The sequence below is a fragment of the Eucyclogobius newberryi genome, unplaced genomic scaffold (genome assembly GCF_026437365.1).
Source record: "Eucyclogobius newberryi isolate DKJ021-1_F unplaced genomic scaffold, fEucNew1.0.hap1 SCAF_12, whole genome shotgun sequence".
NCBI classification, from domain to species: Eukaryota; Metazoa; Chordata; class Actinopteri; order Gobiiformes; family Gobiidae; genus Eucyclogobius; species Eucyclogobius newberryi.
Window position 1 is genome coordinate 18,195,277 of NW_027315746.1, and position 10,585 is coordinate 18,205,861.

The 10,585-nt window shown below is 42.6% G+C and overlaps 1 protein-coding gene across 3 annotated transcripts in view; it reads right to left on the reverse strand.

Moving 5' to 3' along the window:
* Positions 1–10,209, reverse strand: part of dab1b (DAB adaptor protein 1b) — a 35,875-nt gene extending 25,666 nt beyond the window's left edge. For 2 of the 3 annotated variants that reach the window (XM_072441161.1, XM_072441160.1), the window contains exon 1: positions 9,864–10,206. The gene's annotated coding sequence lies outside the window, so the exon portion shown is untranslated. Of the gene's footprint in view, positions 1–9,863 lie in introns of all 3 variants that reach the window. The other variant, XM_072441159.1, reaches the window with a different exon arrangement.
* Between the last annotated feature and the right edge of the window lie 376 nt (positions 10,210–10,585).

Consider the following 10,585-nt stretch of genomic DNA (forward strand, 5'->3'; position numbering starts at 1 on the left):
GGGCTATGTTGTTAGGTGTCGCATACCAAACCAGACTGCCGAACCGTGATTAAACATTATTTATTACAATATTTATGATTGTGTCATTCTCATGCATGTTTCTCCCTGTGGGGTGGGGTTCCACATCCACACAACACATGCACAATGGTAAAATCCTCCAGCCGGACCATGTCTAGCTCAGGGTCTGGAGACTCCACACAGGTCGCACCAGTGGCATTGAAGGTCAAATGCAAATGTCCCTATGGAGACAATAAAGTGTACCTTAACCATAAGCAAAATAAACAAAGGCCATTGTCTGTCATCCAATCTGACATGGCCATTACACCCTGTGCTTCAGGAGCTTTATTCTTAACATTAATACTGTTCTAAATGGTAGACTGAATATATTATTTTGGTCCGCCTCACTGACTGCGGCTATAGGGATGGACGGTGCTCTTTACAGACTGATAAGCCTTCACCCCAGATAAGGTCCATTAGCTGTAGTCAAACTAATTAGGGTGCTGATTAGCGAGTGCTTGACGTATAACTTATATTACCTTACTTTGTTGTGTTCATGCAGCTTGGCCTCATTAGAAAGAGGCAATTACGGGGGAATTGTCTGTATTACTAATGTGCGTGAGCAGATATGGATCTAAAGTAAAAGTGCATAGAATAGCATAAATGCATAAATCTGCGCTCACAAACACATTTCTGCACCAATTCCAAACCACAATATGATCATATTCTATAAGTGGTTATGAAGGGCTTTTGCTCCAGGTCCCTGTAAAACTTGATCAATCCAACAGAGTCGAGTTGTTGCCTTTGGTTGGTGGATTGATCCTTAGACAAGACACTTCACCCACCTTACCCATGTATGAATGTGTCTGAATGTGTCTGAATGTGGCGTGTGAATGAGAGGCTGTTGGCGCAGATTTACAGTCTTCTTTCAGCCCAAAGGCAGCTGTGGCGACAGAAGAAGCTCACTATTACAGAGCATAGAGAGAAGGGGCGGTGGCTGTACTGCACATTGTTATTTTGATTTAGACAATTGTCATTGAGAAGTGCTTGGGACATTGCTACAAACTGGGTTCAATTAATTGTGCACCTAAATAGCAACATGCTAAATCCTTGTTTACAGTCATTCACGCGGGTAATGTATGTTTAATCAGGAATGTTAGTGGTTAAGTTGAGTTCACATTATTCAGCATGTCATTATGTTGCATTGAAATGCTACATACAGAGATATGTAGCATATGTAGCAGAGATAAAATATGTAAGAGGCCGCAAAACAAGACTGCCGAGAATGTCTTAATGAGGGCATGGCATTAACATAAAAGAAAGCAAGCAAAAGGGGGCAGCAGCCAAAATAAAGCATTCTATTTGAGCAGAATATAGTATGGAGTGTAGTATGGTAAAGCAGTGATACAGAGGAGAGGACGGGTCCTCTGTCCTGTGCCGGTCTTCCAGGGGGAACTGATGGCTTCTGAGCTCAGGCTGTTCAGACACGGGCCATTACTCCACCTCATTGTGACAAGACGGAGGGCCACCTCAATGGAACAGTCAAGTGTGCACAAGGAGGAGAAAATAGAGATAGAAAAATTCACTTTCAAGCATTTTCATTTTGTGTGAAGAAGGTGAGAGGCTTCATTGATTTAGGTTCAACAGACACAGCTGCTAAACTAAATAAGCGTGGACACAGTTTGTGTAGATTTATGTTTGAACATCCAGTGAGCATTGATAGATGGCCATATTCAAACCATGGCTAAACTAAATGGACAAACTAGAACCAAAATGGGGGCAATAGACCCTCAAAGGACAAAAAACATTATACAGCCTAAGGGCCAGGGTTTGAGCTAGTCCTTGAGACCTTTCAACACAAAAAGACATTCACAAAACCTATTTGAATGAAGTACTATGAATACAGATGATTTGTATGACTTGAAAAGACCATTTTCCTGTATTTTCCATTATTTTGCAAATTACTTCCAAAATACTACAGTCAAAATATTTCAACATATTGTATTTCTTTGTTTATTACCCTGGATGCCTTTCCTTTCACAACACTCATATGTCAATTTAAACACAGTAAACAGGCTTGTGACCCTTTTAGCTAAAACAAGAACAACAAACAACAAAAATGAAAAAAATGATGGTTTTGTAGGACACAGAATCTCTCCCATAATAAATTAAACTGTACATTGTGTTTGGAACAACAATGCTTATCCCGACAGAAGGATCCCTAGCACAGAGCTGTCTTGCAAAGCCCTCCATATCATCCTTTTAGCGGCTCAGCTGTGCCACAACTGGGCCCAATTTAGATGCTCCAAGCAAAACTGGAAGACAACGTGTTGGAAAAGTTGACATAAACGAACAAATAAGGGTCTCAAGATGCAAATGTACACCTGCTTGATTTTGAAATAGCGCATTTCTCCCATCCACATGCATCCCTAAAACAGACGTAATGGGGTTGATAGTGTCACGAGCTCTCCGTGGTGACAGTAACATTAGCACAAAATCAGATACAACAAATCTCCTATACATTCATCCCGTTTACAGCAGCAGCCTGTATTGTTTTCTTTTCAACTTGAATATGCTTGATCTGGCTCTCCCAATACAAGAAGTGTCCCAAAAGAGATTCGAACTCATTTTGGATTTGGTTTGTTTGGTGATAAGAGTAACATGGGCCATTTACAGCCTTGAGTGGAAGCCAGATCTGAGCTATTTCCAGAGACGCTGGACAAACAACAACCAATGTTCTTGTCTGTGTTTGTGATTTGCGGTGTTTTCGTCACATTTAATCTCTCCCAGCGCCAGCCCCCCTGCCATGCTTTTGATTTGTTCTGATGCTCCTTGCCACCAAGTGAAATAAGGTTAGCACCGTCTCGCAAAACAAAAGGCTTGTACATTGTTTGGCTGTTATTTCATGTGGAAAGTAATTAATGAGACAATTAGTTTTTTTCTAATGTGTCTGTTTCTTTGAACTAGGTAAACAGCCAAAAGGTTTCCCTCATATTTGTGAACGGGTCAGAAGTATAATTAAAATACCTTGAAGACCTTCATACAACAGGATATCTTCATTAACAAGTGACATTTTACTCACTGTGGAAGTTTTTTCTTTAACATTTGTGGAAGTGAACAGAATAGTCTCATAATGAACCTTTAGCTGTAGTGGGATGACTCAAACAATGGTCAAAATCATGGTTTATTAAAATGAGCGCCCTTCACTTTCATCTAAGTTATCCACAAACACTCCTTTACGGCAATTACTTTTAAATGCGGTTTAAATCCATTTTTTTCGGTCTTAGTTTTTCCCTGCAGCAGTTTGTCAGAATGGAGCTGTAATTAGTGCATGTCCCAGCACTCCCTGATGTTGTTCATTAATCTCACTTGAGTGATTAGGCGGCGCAGACGTATGGAACCACTGGAGGTGTGAAACTGTTGTCATCTCACTCAGGAAATGTGCCACAGCCCATTGGCGGCTAATCACGCTGATAATGGTAAGTGAATATCCCACTGCCACTTGTTACAATGATATTACAAGGTCAAGATTTCAGACTGATGTTCAATGATAGTTTTCAATACAGTTGCAACACAATGATTAAATGATTAAAACACACTTTTAACATTTCTTCTGGTCTTCTGCCGGAAATGTCCAACTTTGTTCAACCTTTAATGTAATTGTATCTATTTTGAGTATTGTAAAGTGTCTGGATTTGTCTGTATTTGATTGACAACCGTAGTAAGTAATGGCCCGAGTTAACACAGTGTTTGTGATTAGAGGCAAACGTGCACTGTCCAGGTGTGAAGAGCTGATGAGGCGATGGGAGGGTCTGTGGTGCCAGATGCTTGTCGTGTAGTGACACTCAACATCAAAACTACACAATCTGTTCCCCAGGGCAGCGGAACAACGGGAACCTTTGTTAAATTAAAGATGAAGCAAGGATGCGGTTTAGCAGATCCGCTGTCGGCCTGTCTGTGGCTGTCAGATAGGCCAAAAGAGACAATAGGTTGGGTTAACACGACATCGACACTATCAAAATAATCCATATTTAAACTGAGCAGGACTAGTCACAATGCAGATGTTTGGATCTAGTTATGGTTAATATCTCTGTAATTACTGGGTATTACCACATGAAACAAAAAACAAACTATGCATAAATCAACCGAGAGGAATTAAAAAAAAAAGTATTGAATCACAGAGGCATTTGTGGCATTTCATTGAAGTTAGTTGAAAGATTAATCTGGCAAATGTCTTGATTCAATCCCAACAAAAATTATTGGGTTCAACATTTGATCATTTTTTGTTTTGTCAGTGAATCATCTATTCATGGGTTTCCTTCCAGATTTGAAGGATTTGGCATGGCAACGGTCCTTCATTGTCATCGTAATAGCACAAATACAAATCAAAATATTGTATATTTTGAAGGGGGAAAGGTCCTTCAAATGAAAGGAATAATTTGCCTGAAACTGCTTCCCTCCATCTGAAATTATGACATCAAATTCTACAATTGTGAATGCGACCTAAAATAAGACAATACAGCATTCTACTTAACTTTTTTAAAGGATGTTTTAACCGTAGGCTTTATCAGAAAGGAGCGTGTAGCGTGAAATGGGGATGAGAGAGGGAAGATCATTCAGCAAATTCTTACCGATGCTGTAGCTGCCATACGTGCCATCCACTCAGCCACCCAGCAACAAAATCACCTGTTTCACTCATTTCACATACTAAATCAAATCTGCCCATCGACTATGTTCTTTGCAACCCCAAAAGAAAGAGTTAGGTTAAAATGTCAATATTGAATAAATGGCTTTGTCATTCCAGGTGGTTCATTGTAAACAGAGCCCGACGTCTGCTGAAAGGTCTGTGATCACGGTTGTCTCCTTGGCTGTGAACGATAGCAAGATATTAACATAGCTCCAATTTCATCACTCCAACTCATGTTTTGGGTAAATTTCTCTTTCAACCAACGCCAATCAATTCTACCTAAAAATGAGTCCAAACTGACAGAGAAGAGGCACGCTGCGTAATTAAGATGTAGCTGTCTGTGCAATTAAATGCCATTTCCAATTTGCATTTGACCTATTTTTGTCATGCCATAAGTTGCTAGTTGTGTGCGGGAGAATGGAGGCAACTTGTTTAATTGGATGTTCGATCTTGGTGTAAAAAACGTGTAGCGCTGTAGAGTAAAAATCACACGAGAATCGGCTCTGGATCTTCCTCTGGGCTGAAAGCAACATCACAGCACCTTTTAAAGTTGAATACAGCATTGAGATAATATGCTGTGTGAGTTTTACTGTATGTATGATTGCATATTTAATAGAACATGAACCCATTTTACTCGCTTTCTATTCTTATCCCGAGCCACATATGGAGTTGTGTCTTGCCGTGGGGAATAGGCCGGGATGCTGGACCGGGCCCGGCTGCTGTGAGGTGATGAATGCTGCGCTGCGTATGGAAGCTCCCGTTAGTGTGTGTGTGCGAGCAGATGAATGGGAGGAGAGGCCAGTAAATGGGTCATACGCAGAGCAGAGGTTTGTGGGTAATGCGGGGAAATGCAAGAGGAGTGCCGTTGGGTGGCTGCACCTGCCCACAACCACTGGAGTACCTGTAATTTGTGTGTAGTAACTTTCAGACTAGGTCAAACAAACAAATGGATGGGTCAGGCTCTTTGTACTTTTCCCTCCACATCCACAAGTTAAAAACCCAACAAAAATCTTGACTCATTATAATTTCATGTTATATTTTCTCATTGCTGGCACTAGATTTGTCCTATTATTTTGTTGGTCTCACGTCTAATTAATTTAAACACGCTGAAAGAAGCCTTAATGTACTGGGGTTCAGCTGATGGAATGAAGTTTTTTCCTTTGGCCGAGATAAGAAAACCAGATCATGGGGCAGATAGATCTTGTCTGCAGCATGCGCCGCTTCTTGGCAAGCGCAGCAAGGTCGATATTGAGTCGGGCCTTTCTTACCTCTAAGATTTACAGTGGGGCTCTGCAGCTTCATACTCTGAGAGATAGATGAGTATTTCATATGGTGCCAACTGGCGCTACACGAGACAAGCTGAAGGTCATTGTGTCTCATTTCCAGCTCAGAAAGTGTTCGACTAAAGAGTGGACCTCATTGGACTTGTTTTAAAGCTGCAAAAAAAGGCATCTTTGATAGCAGCAGACGGCTGGAGCTGCACAGTACAGACGGTGTGAAGGAGACAGCTGAAACAACGGTAGTGGGGAGTGCTGCCGACTGCCATAGACCTCAGGCATATGGCAGGGCACCCCATGCCTCCAGCTAATTGAGTCCTAATGAATCATTGGTTTGGCGTGCGACACGTCCCTGGTGATGGTGGTGTGTCGTTGATGCATTGAAGAAGGCCGGTTCTGTGGAGGGGGAAGTGGAGTCTGCTCAGCCCCAACACGAGCGGCCCACTGACACTGAGCATGTCCCACACTAACCAGATGTTTCAGGCCAAGGATTACTACCACGCAGCTCTGCACAATGGAAATAAGTGTGTCATGCCATAGTAATTCATTGCTCCATTTGAGTCCAGTTAACCACACAGAGCTGGGGTCGCCTCACTGTCATCTGACCACCGGGGTCAGAGCAGTTCTGAACATAAGTGTAGACAAACGCAGCGTGTCAGAGACGCTTCAGCTGTGCACCAAATAACTCAGGGCAAAAGTCTATTACATTCATTTTAAAACCAATCATTTTCTAATTACTGCCACGTGAATGAGACGAGTGTCCCTCATAGCATTAGGTGTCTTTATTCACTTGCATTGGTGCTTGGAGGTGTATTGTGGGTTTGTGTCTCTTTCACTTCCAAACATAATCGACTGTCTTCAGGCCAAATTTGAGATCTTCACTGAGGCTTTTACAAACACATCCCAAGGAAATCACAAGAAAAATTATTGTGATTAAACATACACTACTTTCAAACTTGTCCAACCAAATGTGTCCTCTGATTACTAATTGAACATATTCCCTGTCATTTTCTTTATCTGTTCTACAAACGTCACACTGATACATTTGATTTGGTGGGCTCGTTTATCTATGTTTGGTTCACGGTTTTTCAATTTCCTGCCACACGCCTCCTGATGCCCTCTCAACTTGTGATGCACCTGTCATGTTGATTACACCCCCCAATGGAGCATGTGCACCATTCTGCCTCCCACAATGCACTGCTATCTGAACAATCTCAGCCTTTGTTCCAGCCGTGAAACAGGGCTCACCTCTGACCTGCCTCGCTGGCCCAAAACCATCTCATTCAGGATAAGGCGAATGGCAAATGAATGCAGAGACAATCTAGCACACTCATTAAGCCACTTTTATAAAAGATTTACGCCACTCAGCCAATTTGCCCTGTGCAATGTGGAACAGCTACATCCATGTCACAGTCACTGCAGCCTATTAAATGAATTAACCTCAAAGCACTTGGGAAACTGATCACGTTCATCTGCAATATGACAATCTCTACATGTGAAATTCAGCAGTGAAGAGGGCACGGTGTCAAATACTTTATACTAAATCTTTGTAAAAACTCTTCTATCTTAAGTGCATATTCAGGAAAAATATGCATTGAAGAATCATAAAAATTGGAAGTCTGAATTGGATCCAGTAAATTAGCATCGTGAGCACAACTATGGACCGTATTATAACTATCACTAAAAGGCAACAGACCGTGACGCATAATGTTTTCTTTCACATTTCTTTGACCCACCATTACTTTTCTTTTCTTGGGCATCTTTTTATAAATATTGACCACATTTTGCAGATTGGAACATCTGGGCTGGGCATATGGCAAAAAAATAATTACTTATAATTATTCATTATTTTCTATGAAATTTTGTTTTTGTAATTAAAACAAATAAAAATATCCTAGCAGGCCATGCTCCATTTGGACCAGAACCTCTTGCACTTAACACATAACTTAACTTTAATAACTAAATTTAACAATACTTGCATTAATAGTTTCAAAAATAAAAAAATGCAAATATTGCCAAACCAAATTCTTAATTTGCAAACGTGTTAACTGATAATGGCAATAAAACCGCAATGGCCACGTCACACCTTTACAATAACACATTACACTGTATCCTGTGTGTGTGCGTGTGTGTGTGTGTGTGTGTGTGTGCGTGCGTGCGTGTGTGTGTGTGTGTGTGTGTGTGTGTGCGTGCGTGTGTGTGTGTGTGCGTGCTTGTGTGTGTGTGTGTGCGTGTGTGTGTGCGTGTGTGTGTGTGTGCACGCGTGCGTGTGTGTGTGCGCGTGTGTGTGTGTGTGTGCGTGCGTGTGTGTGTGTGCATGTGTGCATGTGTGCGTGTGTGTGTGTGTGTGTGTGTGTGTGTGTGTGTGTGTGTGTGTGTGTGTGTGTGCGTGTGTGTGTGTGTGTGTGTGTGTGCATGTGTGCATGTGTGCGTGTGTGTGTGTGTGTGTGTGCGTGTGTGTGTGTGCATGTGTGCATGTGTACGTGTATGTGTGTGTGTGTGTGTGTGTATTCTGCCTCTGGCACAGCTTAGGATCTGTTGCACTACATCCTCCATAAGAAGATTACTGCAGGCAACGAGGGAAGTGGTCAATGAACTTCACTGGTGATGACCAAATGTTAACACTGACATTTGATCTGGTCAAAAGCCACAACACAAACACTTGTACATTTGGTGCTGCAATGTGTGTCTTTTTGTGGACAGCATTGTGCATTTACGATGAATGCTCAATAGTGCAATCAATCATCAGATTTCCCATTGTTCAACATCTAAAAAATAAGTGTATGTTTGATTTTTCTTCTTTCCTTGGTTTTCTTGACAGAAGCACGTCTCTAAAGCTTATGTTTGCCACGTGCACTTCTGCTGATTTTTTTAAGGTTTGGATCTGGCAAGACTCTTTAGTGGCCTTGTTTTTCCATTGCCTTTCAGTGGCTTATTTTTTGATGTTCCGGGAAAATAAATGTAATACTGTACACTTATATGTATTGAAACACGTGGATCAAACACAACGATCTGTTCACACATTCAGCCAGTCAAACTAACATTAGAGCATGTGTATGGCCCCTCTTGATCTACATATACACGTAAGAACCCCAAATCTCGTCTGAGCGCACCGTGACTCAGAGTGACCTCCCTGTCCCCTTCACCATTAACTGGATTGGTTGGTTCATTGCTGCCCAAATCCAAACGTGACCAGCGCGTCCCTTCTTGCGGGCCTGTCTCACGCACGCACCGCTTTCTCCGTGCGTGACACCTCTGCGTGCCTATCTGCTCGCGCGCCTCTCCGTGCGCTCCATCCAGTTCCCGTGGTTCTACAGGTTCGTGACAGTGACACCCCTTGCACACGGAACACAGCTCGCCAACATATTTCACATTTAAAAAACACAACTTGCTCTAGAATAAATCATGACAATTCCTTACCATAAATGAAACGGCGCGACGGCGCAGGGCGCATTACAGGTTGCTGCAGGACGTGCCGTTAAAGAACACGATATAATGATATGATTTTTGAATGAAAAGAGTGAAGTAGTTACGCCTAGTGCTCAGTTTGTGGGTTTAGGGTCATTTTTGAACGCAGTGTGTCTGTTGCCAGTTCGTGCGCAGTCGTGTGAGGGGCAGAGGCAAATCTGACAGGCGACCGGCGTTTGCGCTTCATGGAAACACACGTTCAAATTTGCCAAAACGTCACACACAGCTACACACATCAATACATCCCTTTGGCTTATATTAATCTCTCATGTGCACAATCCATACATAAAGACATAAGATATAATTCTGCAGCCAAGTGCTATCCAGCCAGCGGGATCGTATCAATAAATCTTTCTCATCTCTCACTGCAACACCTCGTCCAAGAATCACTTTAGTTCCACAGTTTTGCGCACACACTCCAGCACATAACTTACCTTTTATCAGTGCGAGCTCTTGGCGTTCCGTTTAAGCCTCGTTTCCCCCCAAAAATCCACATCCTTCATTTGAGCCAAAGGGAGATGACGGTGAATCCATGTGTTAATTCCATTTTTGCCGGACGCGCAAGGTGAATGACATTTGCCTCAATTTTTTTTTTTACATGTTAAAATTCTTCCTTAAGATCCCGTGAAGCTGCGCGAAGGGTTTTTCCCATCCTCCTCCAGCTCTGAAGTTGCCTGGTTACCCCTGCTTCTCATTCAGGGCGGCTGAAGCCCTGCGTGCAACGGCCAATCATAGCGGCAGCCGAGAGAGATTAACTATTTCTTGGCTACACTATTCTAGTTTGAGGCTAAAATGAGGCGAGTGGGCGGGGGAAAGTGGGCCCCCGGTGACGGAGGAAAAATTAAAATGCACAGAGAATAATGTAGAGGGGGGGACGTTAGAGGGGGAGGGAACAGGGGATTAAACATTTTCAAAAATAGAAAAGAGAGGAGGGACCGCTTCTCACAATCTATGAATAATATTCCGTTTTAAGTGTTATGCAAACTGCACTGGACTGGACTGGACTGGACGCATCATCCTGTCCGAGTGGGGATCATTCATGGCTAAACTCCCCTTAAAAGCAATCCGTCTCCGTAATTGATCGGCCCCTTTTAACCCGCCATCCGTCACACCAAATAGCCCCCCTTTGCCTGCCCCGCAAAGTCCCATGTCCCGC